This window comes from Cupressus sempervirens, chromosome 1, assembly GCF_028749045.1.
Source record: "Cupressus sempervirens isolate cs-2001-9-10 chromosome 1, ASM2874904v1, whole genome shotgun sequence".
In the NCBI taxonomy this organism is placed as follows: Eukaryota; Viridiplantae; Streptophyta; class Pinopsida; order Cupressales; family Cupressaceae; genus Cupressus; species Cupressus sempervirens.
The window spans coordinates 176123905-176144841 of NC_143118.1; positions in this window are offsets into that span (position 1 = coordinate 176123905).

Sequence of the window (20937 nt, forward strand, 5' to 3'; positions counted from 1 at the left end):
AACCACAGAGCATATTCTTGAATAGATTCCTTCGTAAGAGAATAAAGAAATAAAAGAAACTAATATCTATATATTCACCTACAGAACTTTATTGTCTTTAATGCTTGACCACCTTCCTTGGGCGTCAGTTTGGGTTGCTGTATAAAAGATTTTCTTTGTTTTTTTTTTTTTAAAATGCCACTGCCATCATAGTGATGACGTCACCCTGTCACGTCTCAAAAAGCGCAAGGCATGGTAAAATTTAGTAGTCATTGGAGCTTGTTTAAATGTTTCCTTACCCACTTGTTTGGGCGCCCTTTTTAAAGAGGGTTGCACTACCTATTTTGGGGTAGAGCGCTACCCTTTGGTCAGTGCTTGGGTGGCGCTTGACCTTGGGAAGCGCTCACCCAAGGGTGGGGTTGACGTGACCCAAGGGAGGGGTGGCAGAGTAGCATAGGGTAGGGTTAGTGGGTTAGAGTTAGATGTGTTAGGTGTAGGTTAGTTTAGGTTAGTTTAGATGGTTTAGTTTAGGTTAGAGTTAATTTTAATTAGTATAGTTTATCTTTGTTTTTAAGTTATTTAAATTTTTTTTAAATTTATTTGTTTAGTCTAATTTCTTTTCTAAATATTGTTATTTTAATAATTAGTTTCAAATGAAAGTTTAAATTGTTAAAGTATGATTAGTTAATTTAATAAAGTTTTAATGTTATTTTATGTTTTGATTTAGGACTCCTTGTTGTCGATTGTTAATAATTTTTAGTTTCATAGCTATGTTTAAATTTGTAAATACTAAATTAGTTGGTTTTAATTTGAATGTAATCTAATTGTTTTAACCATTAAGTAGATTAAATGTATTGATTAATTGGCAATTTAAATAAGTTTTAATGTAGGTTCGATTGATTTGATATTGCAAGTAATTTGAAATCTGAATTCATATACATTGTTATTTAAATAAGTTTTATTGCATATCATTATAAGTTAACGAAATATCATAATTTAACCAATATTAATCTAATAACGCAAGCTTCAACATTTTAATGATGTTATCACCCTCATGTTTAAAACTTCTATCTCAATCATATCAAACTTAGAGCATGTTGAATTAAAAAAAAAAAAAAAAATTGTTGTGTTCTTGCCCTCATAGTTTGGGCATCACATTTTGGTAATGTAAAGAACCTGTACTAAAGCTTCTATCTCAATCATATCAAACTTAGAGCATGTTGGATTTTAAAAAAAAAAAATTGTTGTGTTCTTGCCCTCATAGTTTGGGCATGACATTTTGGTATCAGAGCCTAGTTTCAACACTAGGAACCTTAAACCATGGTGCTTCCTAAACTTAACTCAAACTTTTTTTAGTGTAGATGCCACCTGTTACTTGTAACTGGAAAGGCAGAGGTCGTAAGACTAGGGGTGGTAGAGCGGGATAGGAGGATGGACCACCACCACCTCCATCACCACCTCCACCTCCACCACCATCGAACCCAAACCAAGACATTATAGATGCACTTCAAACTTTGATCGGTGTAGTTCAGTAGAGAGTGGTATCTGTAGTTCAGCCAGTTCAACAGATTCCAGTAGTGGAAGCAGAGGGACCCGAAGGAGGTGGGCCCAGAGTCAGAGAGAGGACTAGGATTCCCCCATCAAGACAAATAGAGGGTCAGGGTGATCATGAGAAAGAGTCCATACACCAAAGAGGACCCCCTTTTGACAGACCTCCTAGACATGTAGGGGATGACATCAGGGAATTGATTCGACTCGGACCACCATTGTTCACCAGTACCACTGAGGGTTCAGTAGAAGAGGCATGGTTGCAGAGCTGACAGTGGTGCTTTGGGTTATACCCTTACGAGAGTAATCTAAAAGCATGCCTGACAGTTCATCAGTTGAGAGGGGATGCCTCCAATTGGTGGCATCAGGAGGAGATTATTGGTGGAGTGAGAATGGACACCCTCACATGGGAATCTTTCCTAGAAATATTTTGCGACAGGTACTTGTCAGAGCATTTTCGACAGAAACAAATAAAGGAGTTCCATTCTCTTTATCAGAGAGGCCTTACAGTGCCTCAGCATGAGAGTAGGTTTCTCGAGCTCCTTCCCTATGTGGAATACATGAAGGACGAGAAACTATGAGTGCATCACTTTATCATGGGTTTGAATTTCTCTCTTCAGGGCCCAGTTAGGATGGCCTTCCCTACCACCTTCAGACGGGCAGTGGAGATAGCACTAGTTGCTGAGGATACTCGAGGTAGGCAGGAGTCACGGGATCAGTCTCAGAACCAAAACTCCTCCCAGTAGAGACCCCCTTGGAAAGGGAATCAAAACTATACAGCAGGGTCCTCTAGGGGCCAGTAGTCTCAGCAGCCAAAACCCAAGCAGCAGCAATAGAAACCTTGTCAGGGTTATCAGGGCTTTAAGCCCAAGCAGTGGCAGTCACAGGGTCCTACGCAGGAGCAGAAGGTACATGCCCCACAGTCTCAGTCAATGAAGACTCAGTAGTCTTCTAGGGGAGGATTCAATGGATCTAGAAGGTCAGGAGGCCCACAGCAGTCTGGGTCACAGGGAGCACGATCTTATACTCGCGGAGCATGCTACACTTGTGGTGGCATGGGTCATATAGCTAGGGAGTGTCCACAGGGATAGGCATCTAGTGGCCAGAGAAGGGTTTTTTTAGAGCCGACAGTTGGTGACATGGGTAGATCCCATAGAGTTTTTGCAGCGGTTGACAACCGCTAGGCTGAGCATCAGGCCATAGTTATCGAGGCTACAGGTATTATACAGGGCCATATAGTTGCAATTTTATTTGATTTCGGGGCTACTGACTCTTTTATATCTCCATTTGTGGTGGAGCATTGTGGGCTAGTGGCAGTTAGACAAGATGTTAGTTGGGAGGTAGAGTTAGCCTCAGGAGCTAGAGTGTCAGTTAGTTCCATGGTGTGGAGTTGTGAATTGCAGATGGGAGACATGTCCACTAGGACTGATCTACGCATTACCCCTCTAGGTTCTTATGATGTTGTCCTTGGCATGGATTGGCTTTGTGCCCACGGTGCCAAGGTGGATTGTCGACAGAAGAGGGTGGAATATGTGGATGATGATGGTATCTCTAGGGAGATCTTCAGAGTGAAGAGGCCAGTGTCCCTTCGTATGATTTTTCCTATGCAGCTTAGACGGTGCATGTGAAAGGGTTGTCAGTTGTTTGCTATCACTATTAGTGACCGAGAGGAAGATTCAGAAAGGGATCCATCCCTTGATGAGTTTCCAATCCTTCAAGAGTTTGCAGATGTGTTTCCTTTAGAGCTTCCTTGTATGCCTCCACCGCGAGCAGTGGATTTTCACATAGACCTAGTACCAGGAGTTGAGCCAGTTTTGAGAGCACCATATAGGATGACTACTCATGAGCTTAGTGAGCTAAAGGCTCAGTTGGAGGAAATCTTGGAGAAGGGGCATATTTGACCTAGTGTGTCACCTTGGGGTGCACCGGTGATCTTCGTCAAGAAGAAGGATGGATCACTTAGGTTGTGTATTGATTATCGGCAATTGAACAAAGTAACCATCAAGAACTGATACCCTCTCCTCAGAATCGATGATCTCTTTGACCAGTTGCAGGGTGCCCGAGTATTTTCAAAGATTGACCTAAAGTCGGGTTACCATCATTTGAGGATTGTGGATAGTGATATCCCCAAGATAGCTTTTCGTACTAGGTATGGCCACTACGAGTTCACCGTGGTACCTTTCGGCCTTACAAATGCTCCAGCTGTATTCATGAGCCTCATGAATGGAGTATTTCATACCTTTTTGGATAGGTTTGTGGTTGTGTTTCTTGATGACATTCTAATTTATTCTCATGATGAGAGAGAGCATGAAGAGCACCTGAGACAGGTATTGCAGAGGCTGAGAGAGAATCAGTTGTTTGGCAACTTGTCAAAGTGTGCATTCTTTAGACCCAAGATACATTATTTGGGTCATGTCATATCAGGTGATGGTGTCTCAGTAGACCCATCAAAGATCAGGGCTATCATGGATTGGCCAGCACCCACCAGTGTTACTGAAGTGAGGAGCTTTATGGGGCTAACAGGTTATTACCGACGCTTCATTTCAAGATTCTCTAGATTGGCACACCCCATCACTTCTCTTCAGAGGAAGGGGAAGAAATTCGAGTGGAAAGAGAAGTTTGGTAGAGCTTTTGAAGAGCTCAAGAGAGCCCTCACGAGTGCACCGATTCTTGCAGTACCAGATTCTGTTGCAGATTTTGTGGTGTGCACTGATGCATCTTTAGATGGGTTAGGAGCAGTCCTTATGCAGGAAGCACGACCTATTTCCTTTGAGTCTAGGAAGTTGAAGACTCATGAACTCAATTATCCTACTCATGACCTAGAACTAGTGGCAGTGGTTCATGCCTTGGTGAGATGGCGACATTTCCTTCTGGGTCATAGATTCGAGCTTCATTCCGATCACCAGAGCTTGCAGTACATATTTTCTCAGCCGAACCTTAATGCTAGGCAAAGAAGGTGGATGGAGTTCCTGTGTGAGTATGATTTTGATGTTCATTACATCAAGGGAAAGGAGAATGTGGTTGCAGATGCCTTAAGCAGAAGGCGCCATGAACTTTCATCTGTGACTACTTGCACTGACTTGAGATAGCGGATCTTGCAGCACTTACCAGCTGATGAGCTTTACGCAGAAGTAACTCAGTTGGTACATTCTCAGAGACCCTTGGAAGGGAAGTTTTCTGAGTATTCTTTGGAGTCCAATGGACTTTTGTGGCATAGGGGACGTATGTATGTACCTTCCATTGGGGGTTTGCGCGAGCTCATTGTACTTGAAGCTCATAGAGCACCTTATGCAGTGCACTCCGGTGTTAAGAAGTTACATGCAGATCTAAGGCAGTTGTATCATTGGCTAGGCATGAGAGTGCAGATTGCTAGCATAGTTGCGAGATGCCTCTAGTGCCAGAGGGTGAAGGCAGAGCATCGTCATCCTGGCAGGCTTCTCCAACCACATGAGATTGCAGTGTGGAAATGGGACACTATATCTATGGATTTTATTGTTGGTCTTCCTATGTCATCTCGTCGCCATGATGCCATTTTGGTGATAGTTGACACATTGAACAAGGTTGCCCGTTTCTCACCCGTGTGTACTAAATTCACAGCACGAGACATAGCTCATGTGTTCTTGCGGGACATTGTTAGACTTCATAGTGTTCCCCGTAAGAGAATATCTAACAGAGACTCTTTGTTCACTTCTTCATTTTGGAGAGAGTTGCAGTCGACTTTGGGCACTAGGCTCAATTTTAGTACAATGTACCATCCTTAGACCGATGGCTAGACCGAGCGAGTGAATCAGGTTTTGGGGGACATGCTATGTATGTATGTGATTGACCATCAGGTCAAATGGGAGGAATACCTTCATCTTTTCGAGTTTGCCTATAATAATGGGCATCATTCTTCCATAGGTATGCTTCCATATGAGGCTTTGTATGGGAGACCATGTAGGACACCCTTGAGTTGGGATATGATCGAGGATTGAGTATCTATTGGGCCCCAGTTAGTAAAGGAGATGGAGTAGCAGGTGACCCTGATTAGACAGTGCCTGAGAGAGGCACAGGATAGGTAGAAGAAGTATGCAGATGCGAAGAGGATAGATCGAGAGTATCAGGTTGGTGATAGAGTGTTCTTGAGGGTATGACCACACAAGAGTCTGATTTGATTTGGAAAGGGCTCTAAGTTGGCACATTAGTTTGTTGGGCCGTTTGAGATCCTTGAGAGGATAGGGCTTGTTGCATACCATTTAGCTTTGCCACCTAGCCTGTCATGCATCCACGATGTATTTCATATTTCAGTACTTAGAGGATACATTTATGATGAGTCTCATATTATAGATTGGGATGCTTTACAGGTGGAGTCAGACAGACAGCTGGCACTGGAGCCTATCTGCATCATTGCCTGACAGACCCTAGCACTTTGAGGCCGAGAGTTGGACCAGGTTAGGGTCCAATGGGATTGTTACGATGAGGTCACGGCTTCATGGGAGGATGCAGCATAGATGCGACCTCAGTACCCGTACCTTTTTGATGAACTCCAGGAGGAAGTTCATGCCTAGTGGGGGAGGATATGAGGCCTCGCCTTGACCCATCGTAGCATAGTGATACATTACCCTTATTTTGTTATTCACGACTCGAGATGTCAAGACATTATCTGATGCTTAGAACATATTTTATTATTTCATGTTGTGTGATGTCATTTTCAAATATATTTGATGATTGTCATATAATGTTTCATGTATATGTATGTTGATGAAATCAGTAAAGGTAGGATCGAGACTTTGATTTAAGATATTTTAAATGGTTAAGAATTAAGTAGGATAAAGAAACCCTTATTGATGTATGTTTTAATTTATGTGAATTTTTGAATACATATAGATTTATGTACATATGATTTTATAGGACTACTGATGTGTGCAATGAGTGTGTAGATATTTAGCCAAGAAACCCTACAGAGGAACAAAACTGATCTCCATGTGCTAAATTTGAAAACCTTGTTGTTCGTAATTCACATATTTTTTTTATTGTGAGATGTATGTATGCATTTTCCTTGCTTAGTGAATGTTAAATGTTTGTAACTATGTTATTTCCCTGTCGCATGACACTCGTAAAATGGTTATGTGCTTCAGTGGCTGTTTAGGGTTAATTGTTTAACCTTTGGACCAAGTTGGTTTAAGTTAGAATAGTAAGTTGGACCTATTTTATTCCTAGATTTTATTCGACTCTAAACCTCTTCTTAAGGCTTTAAAACTTGATTTTTTTTCTAACCATAGGGTATGGGTATGGGTTAGGGGTCTTTTCCAACCCCTAAGCCCCTTGCTTTGACTTTTGAGGTCACTCAAAACGTCCCTTTTTGCCTTTGTGCGAAAATTGATCATGGGTATCTTAAGTTACCTCACCTCATCTCCACTTGGGGTTTAACCATAGTGTAGGTTGAGTTAGGAGTTTCTAGGGTGGCTAGTGGGTGAAAATAGTTATTGCTCCTTTTGGGTGGTTGAGTTGGAGGCTTATTTGGAGGCCTTCCTTGGACTAGTGGGTTGTTACCCAATCTCTACTTTTAGAGAAGATTTTCTTGAAGCTTGAAGAAGGAAAGGGATACTCTTCTCAATATAGTTCATTGCCATTACCTCTTTGTGAAGGTAGGAAATTCTCATCTCCCTTATTCAGATTTTATGTTTGGTTTCATGTTCATGTTATCTTGTTGTTGCTTCACTGTTGTATGGTTGTGGGTATGTGGGAAGATTTGAAAACCATGTCTTTTTTGGTTTTTTTCCTTACTTGTGAATGTTTGCATTTTTTTGTGTTTTCCTTACATGGCTGTTTTGGTATTACTCACCCTTGGAGAGGGCAGAAGTGACCAATTTTGGGAAAGGTCTATTTAGTTGGACTCCAACCTATGTAGAGTCTCTTCTCCGGATGAGAAGAGGGATAAAGGGTAGGGTGTTATGGGCCCTTACCTGTCAGCACAAACCTAGTATGAGTATGGCAAGTTTAAATGGAAGATCGGAAGTTCTTGGTTATTAGCCCCGATTAGGCATCTGAATGGGTGTTGTGCTTGACTTCTCCTATTGGAAGAATCCACCTTTCCCTAGTCTTGATTCATTGTGAATCATATTGTGTAAACCATGTGTGATTATGCGTGCTTGATGTTCTTTTGGTTTTGCTTGGTTGTCACCCGATCAGCTATTGGTTTCCTCCATGGTTCTTGAAATGAGATTCAGAAAACATTACAAACTCCTTGATTATGATCGTGAAGAAAATTTGATAAAATTGTTAAATTTGGGAGTAAGATCCTATTGTAAATTTTATTTTAAAACCTTATTGTTAATGGCAACGAAGCTGGGTTTTCTTCCTGATTCTTTCCCCGCTGAGCCTTGAATCAAGTTTTCCAATAAAATTTCTATTAAGTATAATTGCTTGTCCTATGATTTAATCGTAAATTCTAATTTTGGATGGATGCATATCTAAATAGGATGGAGTTATGATGATGGGTTAATCAAGCAAAAGTTTCTAGTTCCTTTTATGTTCAAAATGAAAATTATGATTAAGGAAAGAATACAATGGCTATGGTTGATTTATTGCAATTCAAGTTATTTAGGAGATCAAATTTACCATGCGTTATCGTGACCACCACCTTTGTGTAGTATAAGAACATCAAGGAAGAAAAGTCCATTGCTATAATTGGGTTGTCTCATTGTCTTAGATAGAAATATCTCTCAAGAATTTAGAATACTTGATGTTTGAGTGATAAACAAAAGTATTCTCCAAACTAAATTTGATATCATAGCAGAGATAGTATTCATAGAAATGATTATCCTTGTTGATTATTATTATCATTTTGGTTCTAGTGTATAGTAGCTGTGAATGTTCATTCAAATTTAAATATGCATGAGATTATAATGTCAATCTTGAGAAAGTGGTTTTTTAAAAAAAAAACTTCTTAATGCATAGATAGGAACAATTCAGATAGTTTCATATCAAGCCTTGTCATGGAATGTATATCCATTGTATTAAGTTTGATGTTTGAATGTTAAGTGAATCACCATTTTAAAAGACTCTACTTAATTTTTAAATATCTCCAAATTATCCTTGCACTAACTTATCTTGAGTATCCTAGATTACAAAGGAAGAAAATCTAGGGTATAACATAAAATGACTAAGGGCAAAGAATAACTTGTTGTAGGTGTTCATTTAACTCTCTGGAAAATACATGAGGAGAAAATTACATTCCTTCCCAAACCACAGAGCATATTCTTGAATAGATTCCTTCCGAAGAGAATAAAGAAATAAAAGAAACTAATTTCTATATAATCACCTACAAAACTTTATTGTCTTTAATGCTTGACAACCTTCCTTGGGCGTCAGTTTGGGTTGCTGTATAAAAGATTTTCTTTGTTTTAAACAAAAAAAAATGCGACTACCATCATAGTGATGACATCACCCTGTCATGTCTCAAAAAGCGCAGGGCATCATAAAATTTAGTAGTGATTGGAGCTTGTTTAAATGTTTCCTTACCCACTTGTTTGGGCGCCCTTTTTAAAGAGGGTTGCGCTGCCTATTTTGGGGCAGAGCGCTACCCTTTGGTTAGTGCTTGGGTGGTGCTTGACCTTGGGAAGCGCTCACCCAAGGGTTGGGTTGACGTGACCCAAGGGAGGGGTGGCAGAGTAACATAGGGTAGGGTTAGTGGGTTAGAGTTAGATGTGTTAGGTGTAGGTTAGTTTGTTTTATTAGTTTAGTTAAGTTGTGTTAAATGTTTTAAATTATGTTAGTTAGTAATTTAAAAGATGGTTTAGTTTAGGTTAGAGTTAATTTTAATTAGTATAGTTTATCTTTGTTTTTAAGTTATTTAAATTTTTTTTTAACTTATTAGTTTAGTCTAATTTCTTTTCTAAATATTGTTATTTTAATAGTTAGTTTCAAATGAAACTTTAAATTGTTAAAGTATGATTAGTTAATTTAATAAAGTTTTAATGTTATTTTATGTTTTGATTTAGGACTCCTTGTTGTCGATTGTTAATAATTTCTAGTTTCATAGCTATGTTTAAATTTGTAAATACTAAATTAGTTTGTCTTAATTTGAATGTAATCTAATTGTTTTAACTATTAAGTAGATTAAATTTATCGATTAATTGGCAATTTAAATAAGTTTTAATGTAGGTTTGATTGATTTGATATTGCAAGTAATTTGAAATCTGAATTCATATACATTGTTATTTAAATAAGTTTAATTGCATATCATTATAAGTTAACGAAATATCATAATTTTACCGATATTAATCTAATAATGCAAGCTTCAACATTTTAATGATGTTATCACCCTCATGTTTAAAACCTTAGGATTGTAATGTAAAGAACCTGTACTAAAGCTTCTATCTCAATCATATCAAACTTAGAGCATGTTGAATTTTTAAAAAAAAAAATTGTTGTGTTCTTGCCCTCATAGTTTTGGCATGACAAGATTTTAGAAGTTGGTCATAACAACATTACCTAGATTAAAGGGTGAGTTATGTGAAGAAACTACAAAGAACACTTCAATAGTTAGACTTTGACAAGATAAAGTGATTGTTTAAATCATGCTACAAGTGAAGAAGACAATCATACTAAAGCCTACAAGAAATGATCAATGATTGACCAACTACATAGGCTTGATCAAGAAAAAAAGAATAAGATTAAGGAACTTCCAATATATACGAAGTGATGCTAGTGTCAAGCAAGCTCTAGTATAAGGCAAGAAAAAGTAGTGTTAATCGAGTATTAATATTGATTGAGTGTCATTATATGTGCCAAACAAGAATCTTAGTAGTGACTATGTAACCTAGTGATAACTAAGTGTCGGAACATAGTGTTGTCCAAGGGGAAACATTTTGACAGTTTAAGAGAAAATTGTGATTTCCAGCCAACAAAGTTGATTTCTTGGAATATGTAAAGTTTGTTGAAGATAAGGATGTATGACTTGGAAAATTTAAATCAAAGGAATTTGTGTTTTCAAATTTCTATGCAAGGGTTCAAGAAGAAGTTTAAAGAAGTTTCTAGAATTCAAGGACCAGACAAATGTTGGAAGCATTTGATGAACTTGACCTAAACCTAAGATTTACATTAATGTTTAAGAGATAAAATATCATAATTACCTATTTAAGGAGGCACAAATGCTAACCTTTTATGCAAGTGGATGTGAAGACCTAATCAAGGTTGGAGAAAATTTTAATGCTATTGACTAGTGAGACTAAGTAGCAGGAAAATAGGGATGTGTAGGGTGATTTCTTGAAGGATTTCCAAGCAAATCATATACAAAGATCATCATGAAGGAAAGTAATTGGATCAGCTTATGAACATAATTATGATCTATATTTGCAAAGTGAGTTGTACTTGTTCAAATCAAAACATACTATTTCTTTCCAACTGTAAGGATTTGGCATAGCTCTGATACCATGTAAGAGTTTGCCTAAGGGAAAAATTCACCCAGAAACTAAGAACTCAAACACAAGCACAAATGTAGACCAAAAATGGATATGATCAATTAATTAGAGTATGTCCTAATACATTACTCTATTTAGTATCTGATGAGATGTACACACTAGGAGTGCCTGTATATAAAGGCCTCTCAGGAAGCACGTAGAATGTCTCTGGAAACAACCAGGAGATAAGATAAGAATCATGAAAGCTAAGCACATGCCTTATCAAACATTCTAGATGAGTGGATAAGATTAGAAGGTTGTAGACACCATGTGCTTAATTAGTGCCCAAACTCTTCCATTGTAGACACCATGTGCATAAAAGATGTGCAAACTCCTATGTTGTCAACATTACAACTCACAAGAGTGCACATACTCCTAGGTGGCTAATAAATAAATAGTAAAAATATGCATTAACCTAAGTAAACTTAAGTAAGTGTAAATAGTAAATAATTATTTACACCAACAATCCCCCTTAACTGCAACTTAGGGGAATTCCCTTAAGCTTACAAAAACTAGGATGAAATGCATGATGGGGCTCGGCTACTAGGCCATGTTAGGTACCCATGTACATAATGATATGCAAATTGAAATCTCTCATAAAGTGGGGAAAGAGGGAAAAACCCTCACCCAAAAAGAAAGATGAAAAAATGTATGGATGGATGGAGTAATCAAGACCCCTCCATTATGACATACATCCAATATATACAAAAGTAAAGATGAGAAGAACTATACCTCATAAGAGGAAAAAGTCCCCCCCAAAAAGGAGAAGAAGGAGATGAAGTAGTCACCCCCCCTCTAAAATTAGTGTGCTAATAAGAGAGAAATGATCCAATGTAGAAGCTGATCTATTACTGTTGAATGTTATTCCTCCCCTTTCGAAGAAAAAAATGTAAGGGTACATGTGAGATGTGTTCCATGTATGGAGAAGGAATTTCTATGATGATTAGTATCACTAAAACCTATTCAAAAGTCCCTATGTCAATACTGATGATGGCTTCCTCCTAAACTACTGAAGAGAAATGTGGATCAAACAAGGGATGTGGTAGAACCTATCTCAGGAAACAAATTATCCTCTCAACTGATGATGGGACCTCTTGTAGATGATGTAGATAAGAATCCACAATCATGCCAACTTGGAAAGATTAATCATGTAGAGAATGGACTTGAGGATCAGAGTAGCCCCTTACAAAAATTGTAGAAGAATCCTCAGCAAAGAGAAGCAATAAATCATCATAAAAGTCCTCCATATCCATTGTGTGGGACTCCCAGAATAGAGCTGAAATGTCTAGCAAGAAATCATCACTTGGAAGACCATGTGTACCCTACAGTGCTGAAGTACATGAATTTGTCAATATGGAAAAAGAAGAAGTATCTACCTCAAAAAGAAGATGAATGTCATTAGGAATGTCTCCCACATCTTCAATGTGAGACTCCATGAATAGGCATGCAATGGTAGACATGAAGTCATCACATTAAGGCAGTGTAGGAAGACATAAAGTATCCTACTGCACTGAATCCAACGTATCTATGGTTGGAATAGGATCAATAGGAGCAACATGAGTTGGAGGTGTGATCTCATCTAGAGTTGAAGAAACCATAGCTAGAGTGACTGGATGTAGAATGTTCTCTAAATATGGAGGATCACATGGATCTCCATATGCTTCCCAAATAGACATCCAAATATCATAAGGAAAATGTGCCAATCTAAGAGGACCAAAAGATTCTTTACTCATACTTTTACATATAAATTGATTAAGGTTGATAATATATGTCCAATTAAAATGTGGTGGCATTGAATAGAGATAAGGAAGCAATCTTGGATGTTCTCTTAGATGGCCAATTATCAAAGTCCTCCATTTGTGATAGTTCCTTGTTGTGAACTATGGTCTAACACCAGACTAACAAATCAGACAAGACTCCATGAAATCAATCAAGATAACCTCCAAAATTCAAAGAATAATGAATCAAAGAACCCCTCCTAATGTATGATTTAGGCACTTGATAGTCACTTGCCAATTTAGGGCCTATTTCTAAAAGTAGTATTTCTATCCAAAAAACTTGTAATATGATTGCAAATCTAGAAAGTAAACAAAAAAATGCACTTAAAAAAAAAATGGAACCTAATTTGGAGTCCATATGAGCCTGTACTAAGCATTTTAAGTGGAAAAAATTGAGATTTTGGAGTTGCAAAAAAATTCAAAAATAGAGATCTCAAACAACCTGCACCAATGTGTAGATTACAAAATTCTACCCCAAAACAAAAAAAAAATTGCTCACAAAGAGGAGTCTATATGAGGAAGATATTGCTATTTGAAAATCATTGTTGTTGTTATTTTTTTTGAATCGCCACCTCACCTCCAAAAAATGAATGGCTCTAGATTTTGCCTCAGATGTCCAATATGGATGAAACAAAATCCAATTTGGGGGTTTTTGGACCTTCTGAATGTGATGCAAATATCTAATTTGCACCAGTAAGCTCCAATCTTCACCTGAAAAAAATCTCTCCTATAGCCTAATGGCCCAAAAATTTGTGAAAAATAATGCAGATCCAAAAATATTAGTAGAGATGTAGATGAAAAATAAATGTAGATCTGAAAATTAAAGGTATAGATCTAAAATGATCATACCAATGCTACAAATCAGTCCTTTGTGTGTTGGTTTACGAAAAAAAATTCCTCACAATCAAATTTGGCCTAGGGTAGGCAGCTTTATAGTCAATTTTCATCAAATCAACATTCTAGATGCAATGGCAAGGCTAGATCTAACTCTAGACACTACCAGTGATAGCAATACTCTAGAGTTGGGCTATAGTGTTGAAGCAACAATGGTCTTGAATGGTTGCGTGATGAGAAAATCTCCAAGGGCTCTGATACCATGTAAGAATTTGGTATAGCTCTGATACCATGTAAGAATTTTCCTAAGGGAAAAATTCACCTAGCAACTAAGAACTCAAACACAATCACAATTGTAGATCAAAAATGGATATGATCAATTAATTAGAGTATGTCCTAATACATTGCTCTATTTAGTATCTAATGAGATGTACACACTAGGAGTGCTTTTATATAAAGGCCTTTCAGGAAGCACCTAGAATGTCTCTAGAAACAACTAGGAGATAAGATAAGCATCATGAAAACTAAGCACATGCCTTATCCAACATTATAGATGAGTGGATCAGATTCGAAGGTTGTAGACACCATGTGCATAAAAGAGTTGCAAACTCCTATGTTATCAACATGACATCTCACAAGAGTGCACATACTCTGAGGTGGCTAATAAATAAATAATAAAAATATGCATTAACCTAAGTAAACTTAAATGTAAATAGTAAATACTTATTTACACCAACACTAACCATTGTATTAGTATTGAAATCCTTTAATCAAGGTTGACCAAACAGTCCTTTATATATTGTTTAATCAAGGTAGCATTCAAATGGAATGTTCTAAGGACCTCTAACAAGGCCATGACTCCTAACAATGGTGAATAAATCCTTTAACAAGGTCATATTTAATAGTGTGTTTTGTTACCTTTAATAGTCTTGGCTCCTAATAGAGCTCACTTAAGAAGATAAAAAAAGATTGGTGACACATTACTCATGGTTTTTCACAAATTGGGTTTCTACATTAAATCCTATTGTCAAACTTGTGTGGATATTATTTATGATGAGTTACTATTAATGTTTTGCATTCTTCAAGTTTGTTATATATAGGATAGGTGGACTACTAGTTGATGTTACTCATATGCCGTAGAGACTGAGCTAATGGATGTGAAGATATGAAGTAGTTTAAGTGGGTTTTGTTCAATTATTACATATGGATCATGGATAACTTATTCACCGCACTCTAAGTTGTTCTAAATATTCTAACATCTTTGTTTTCTTGAAGACTAGTTTGCATAACATTGTTGAAAGATAAATCATAAAAAAAATTACAATTGTCTTTTCTTTTAATGAGAGCAGCATATTTGTTTATGGATGTATTTTTAGAAAAAAATCTTTGTTTAGATTGAATCATGCATTTAAATAATATTCATATGTAAATTTCTATCTTTATTTTTATTTCATGCAAGGAACATCTTCTTTTATGTACTTTCACTATGTTATCAAATTTATAAGTTATACTCTATGAATGGTGAAAACAAAACAATTTACTCAAATTTTGCATTTATCCATAATATTCCTTGTATTTTAGGAGTGATAGTAGGCTCTAGTAATTTTATCCATTCCTCCTAAAATTAATTGTTAAAAAATTTATGTGAAGCTTAACTTTAAAAAAATTAGATAAACATAATAAAAATTGTTCAAGTATTATGTATTAGGAAATGTCGAAGAAAATGCATCTTTGTCAAAATAATATGTATTAATCTTTATGTATCTATGGAATTTTCAAATACAACTCACTCAATACATGGTTTATGCATGATATTGTAGAAGTCAATATTTGATGAATTTAGTGGCATCCTTATAGCTTACTATGGATATGATCATTTCTTAACTTCTATACTAGTAATATTTATATCTGTTACTTTATTCACTTAACTTCTTAGAAATCCAATGCCAACTATATTAAATATGGATATTTTCACTGTTATTAGTTCACTTGCATTTTCTATTATTTGAAGGTGAGAAATAGTTTTAGTTGAAATCAAAACATAGCTCAAACATTCATATTATGTTTATACTCCATGATTAGTTGAATCTCAAATTGATCATAAACACATGTGATTACACAAAACAAGAGCTTAGTGGATGCAAAAATTTTGATTACATTAATTCATAGATATAACATGGACTAAAAGAACTTAAATATTTTTGTCCTACAATTAGTTTGTATGAATGCAATAATTTAAATCTCTTGTCAAAACTCTAAGTTTTATTTATACCATGACAAAGAATATAACCAAACAAATATTATGCAGAAATGCTACTTTGTCTTGGAGAAAATTACTTGAATTAGTATCAATTAAATGCCATAAATGGATTAGTACATGTAAGGATTGAAAAAGTATAGGTAAATTAGGCTCATCTACCTTCTAAGCTGGCACTCATAGAGCAAACTCTAATTAGCAACTAAAACCATAATATTAACACCCTTGAATATCACACACTAAAGAAGAAATCAAGCTTGGCATAATAAGTCAACTTTGACTATTTAATACTTTTAACCTACGAATCAAAAATTTGAGGCAATTGGATTAGGGTAAGGGCTTTGTGGGAGTGGTAGCAACATGAGGTGGTGTGAGGGATGGTGGGGGAGTGGTGGTCAACGCATCATTAATTGGTTCATGTTGCTAACTTCCTAGATTTGGTGGTGCACACACTATATCAGCATCTAATCTTCACATTTAAAAAATTTATTTATAATTATATTTGAAATACTTTATGTAATAAATTTTAATTGTTTTTTTATGAACAATTAAAAAAATAGTTTCTCAATATTTTCGTTCCATAAAAGATAGCTATCATTCAGTTAATTAATCTAGACAAATTTAAAGTTATGATTTTTTATATTAAAGATTAAATAAATAATTTCTCAATTTTGTTCTCAATATACAAATTTCTTTCTTTATTTTTTAATAGATAAAATAATTTGAATAAACTATCCTTTTTATTAAATATAAACATCAAAATTAAAATATACAATAATAAGATATCTAAATTTCTAGAATACTAAATAAAATAGATTTGGAAGATGTAAAACAGATTTGTATTAATTCAAAAGAACTTATTCAATTTAATTTTTGTCAATAAAAACAAATTGTAATAATAAAAATATTCAATAAATTATTGACTTTGTTGAATAAAAATATTCAATAAATTATCTATTTTATTGAATAAAAATGCAATAAATAACAATAAATAATATAAGACTCATAAATATTTAAAATAATAGATGAAACAAAAAAAATCTATTTTTTATTATTTTAATTTTTCCTAAAAACCATGTATAAATCTTGTCAGATGTTGAACTTTTGCCTATAAATATAGGGACATACTATTTCAAATAGCCACAAATTTGGGAAGATACACATCATGAAAAGTATTTTCCATATTTGTATGAATGATTCAAATTTGATTTTTAATTGTTAGCATTTTGGTAAATGTCTATTTTGTATAGTGTTTAATATTAATTGTCCATTCAATATATTGATTATGCCTAAAAGATAAATTGCTACAAGCACTGATATTCAAGATTTGCGAGTTTGTTTTCCAAGGCCCTTTGAATAGATCCAAGCTATTTTCTTAGTGACAACTTGTCACTTGGTAATCTATACCTATATTTTACATTATAATATTTTTTTAGTTATTGTGTGGTATGATTTTAGGTTCAAATTAGTCCTCTAAAGATTATTTTGAATTCAATTTTAGTAAGTAATTATTACATGGATGGTTGGTTTTTTGAGGTGTACTAACCATTACTTTCCTTTCTTTTTAGACCTTTTGGTTGAGATTTAATTGCTTTGTATAAAAACTGTTTCAGTAGCATCTCAATTTTTCATATCAAAAGTATATTGTGATAGATGCTTGGTTTACTTGAGCTAACTTCAATAAGAATTATTTTCTTGCAAATAAGAGCCTCTAAGTAGTGTTACTCTGATTTTCTCTTCTTATTACATATGCAAGTTTGCAACTATGTGGAGATATAACAATTGGTGATCAAAATATTTTTCATATACATCATTTGGGATGAAGGGGAGTTCTATGTCCAAGATTGGATAGAAACATGTGGGACTTCGGTTCAGTAAAAAATTCACAAAATATTAAACCATCAAGTAGAAAACTACAAAATATGAAATGATGCTTGGGGTTGTGGTCTAAATAATTTTTTTTTTAACTCGATAGTTTTTCACTTCCATCATCAAGTTTGATATGAATAAAGTAAAGAGTGGAAATGATTTATAGGAAAAATCACTCTTATGTCAATACAAACATGTCAAATCACAAGGTAGACAAGAAGGATTTGTCTATGAGGCATCCTTCCATGTCATAATAAAGGAGAATAGACTTGATGGTCCCTATAAATTTGAGAAACAAGATAGTGCACGGTATTTTTCCTTGGAATTTTGACCAATAGAGCAGGCTAAGATACAATTCCTTTTCTCATTTCTTGAGTTATTATGTCCATCTTCCATGACAAGAATTTGTGGTAGAGTAAACTATCTATTGGAAAACTTTGTTTTTCACGCCAAGACTAAAGGAGCCAAGAAATTTGTTTGATTGGGAAAAAATGATAGACATAGTAGGAATTACTTTGATAATTTATTCAATTTCGCATAATTGGTCATATAGGTGGTTAAGTTAAAACATGTACAAAATTGCTTATTGGTTATTCCCTTGCACCTCCTATGATGCAACTGCTAGTATTACCATTATCTACTATATAGTATTTTAAAATATTTTATGTCTTTGTCAATGAAATCTTTAGTAATGGTTATACATTTACATTTGTTAATATTTTTTTTTTTTTTTTTTTTTTTATTTTAGACTGCAGGAATCGGGTGCAGCACGCCCCCCCCCCCCCCCCCCCCTTAAACTGTAGTGCGCCTGGTAAACTTTTTAACGTGACCGGTAGCACTGGCACGACACGCCCACCGGTACCATGGGGACGGGGGAGACTAGAACCCGTGACCAACCCCCTGCAGCAGAGAAGATTTAGCCAACCGAGCTAGGGCCCCTACCCACATTTGTTAATATTTTTAATTTATAGTTAAAATTTGATTTTTCGTTATTGAATACATAAATAAATTCATTTAATTTAATATAAAAATATTTATATAAAAAACTTAGATTATATGTTATAAATTTTTTTAATTTTTAATTTTATTTTGTTTCTAATGTGAGATTTTTTTATAATTCAAATATCTAATACATTTTAAATTCACTAATTAAATTAATTTTTTTCTTAATTTTTCACAATTGAAAGAGTAAATTTTCTTTTTTTTAAATTTAAAAATAATAATTCACCATTATCTTCACATTTATTTTCTAAAAAATAAATAGATATCTAAAAATATTTACAAATAATTTAAAGTTATGTAAGAAATAAATTATTTAAAAAATTCAAAAAATAAATAAGTATCTAAAAATATTTAAAAGGAGTTTAATGTTTTGTTAGAAATTAATTACTAAAAAAACTCTACAAATCAAATATGGCATAAGATTTTATTTTTGTCTTCTATGTACTAATTAAATAAGTTAGTTTTTAGTAGTCTTCTATAGTTAAAATAGTTTTTTTTAGTAGCCTATTATAGTTAGAATGGTTAACTTTTGTTCATTAATTAAATAATATATTTTTTAAGTTTTTCATGTAATTAATTTTTAAATTCATTAATTTAAATATAAAAATTTTCACCACTATATTTACATTACTTTCTATTTTACTATAATGAATTGTAAAACTTGAATATTATCCAAACCCTTATATTTTATAATAATATTTATTTAATTTTCACTTTTAACGTTTACATTTTATATTAACATATTTTATTTAATTCAAAATTTAATTGAAAATATTATGTTCGTGCTATGAGGTGCAAGCTTGGTATTATTGATATTCTTTGCCGTCAAGAGGTCAAATTTATTGGGTTTCTTCTCATTTTAGTCTGTCTTGTTATGTGGACAAAGACTGCCATATTTTCTTCCTAGGATGAGGTTGATAGATGTGGTGTCGTTACTCTTCTCCCACCTCATTTATTTCACATGATCCCCATGCAAAGAATTGTGTGATTTTTTTTTTATCTTTTCAAAGTCATTCTTTTGGTATTGTTAATGTTTATGCTCCAAATGATGTTATGGACCATTCACACCTATGGCGTTGGATGGTAGATCATATGTTTGCTACCACCTAGGTCCTTTATGGGGACTTCAATATGGTTGTGTTGGCTATTGAAAAAGAAGGACTTCTACCTTTTTGATCATTAGCTAGCAAAAGAGAAGCATGGTTATATATGCCTAATAAATTGGACCTTTTTAATACCAACATTCACCACCACCAGTCTAGTGAGGTTTGGCACACTTGGTTAAATTTTTGAGATGGTACTGACAAGATTTTAAAGACACTTGTCTAAGATATGCTTACAACTCAGTCCTTTTTTTTATTTTCTCAAGAGAGAGGCTAACTATCACTCCCTTGGAAGATGTGACCTCATTAGATAACTTTCCCTTTTGTTTCTATCCTCTAGCACACAGATCACTTCTACACATATGAAATGCAATTTTATCTTAATACTTCATCAATGTTCCATACGTCCATTGGTGCACATATCTTACACATTTGGAAGCTTGAGCCATGACTCTACTCCTAAGTTGGGTGGGTTCAATGCTTGAATGATGCCATCATTCATACGATGAGATTTCTTAACATTTATAGTAGACATTTGGCTAAATATTGTAGAAGATCTTATGAAGAAACTACTAAAGATCTTTATACAACCTCTAAATCCCTCACTATAAATCCATTTGAAATAGATTTGTAGACTCAAATTGCCAACTTTTGTCACTAGAAGAAAGTTGTAGATAGCTATTTCACTTAGGGATGTATCGTAATACTTCACTGATATCTCATATGTCCATCGGTGCTCATATCTTACACATTTGGAACCTTGAGCCATGACCCTACTCCCAAGTTGGATGGGTTCAATGGTTGAATGCTGTCATCATTCACATTGTGTTATTTCTTTACATTTATGACAAATATTTGGCTAAATACCATAGAAGATCTTATGAAGCAATTGCTAAAGATCTTCATACAACCTCTAAATCCCTTGGTATAAATCCATTTAATATATATTTTTAGACCCAAATTGCCAATGTTTGTCACCAAAAGAAAGTTAGAAACAACTATCTCACTCGGGAAGCACAGATCAAAGCTCATCTCCACTGGTTGAAGGTTGATGAGCGGGCTTCTAAAGATTTTTTTCAAGCCCTTAAGGCTCACCACTCTATTGTATACACCAACTAGATTAA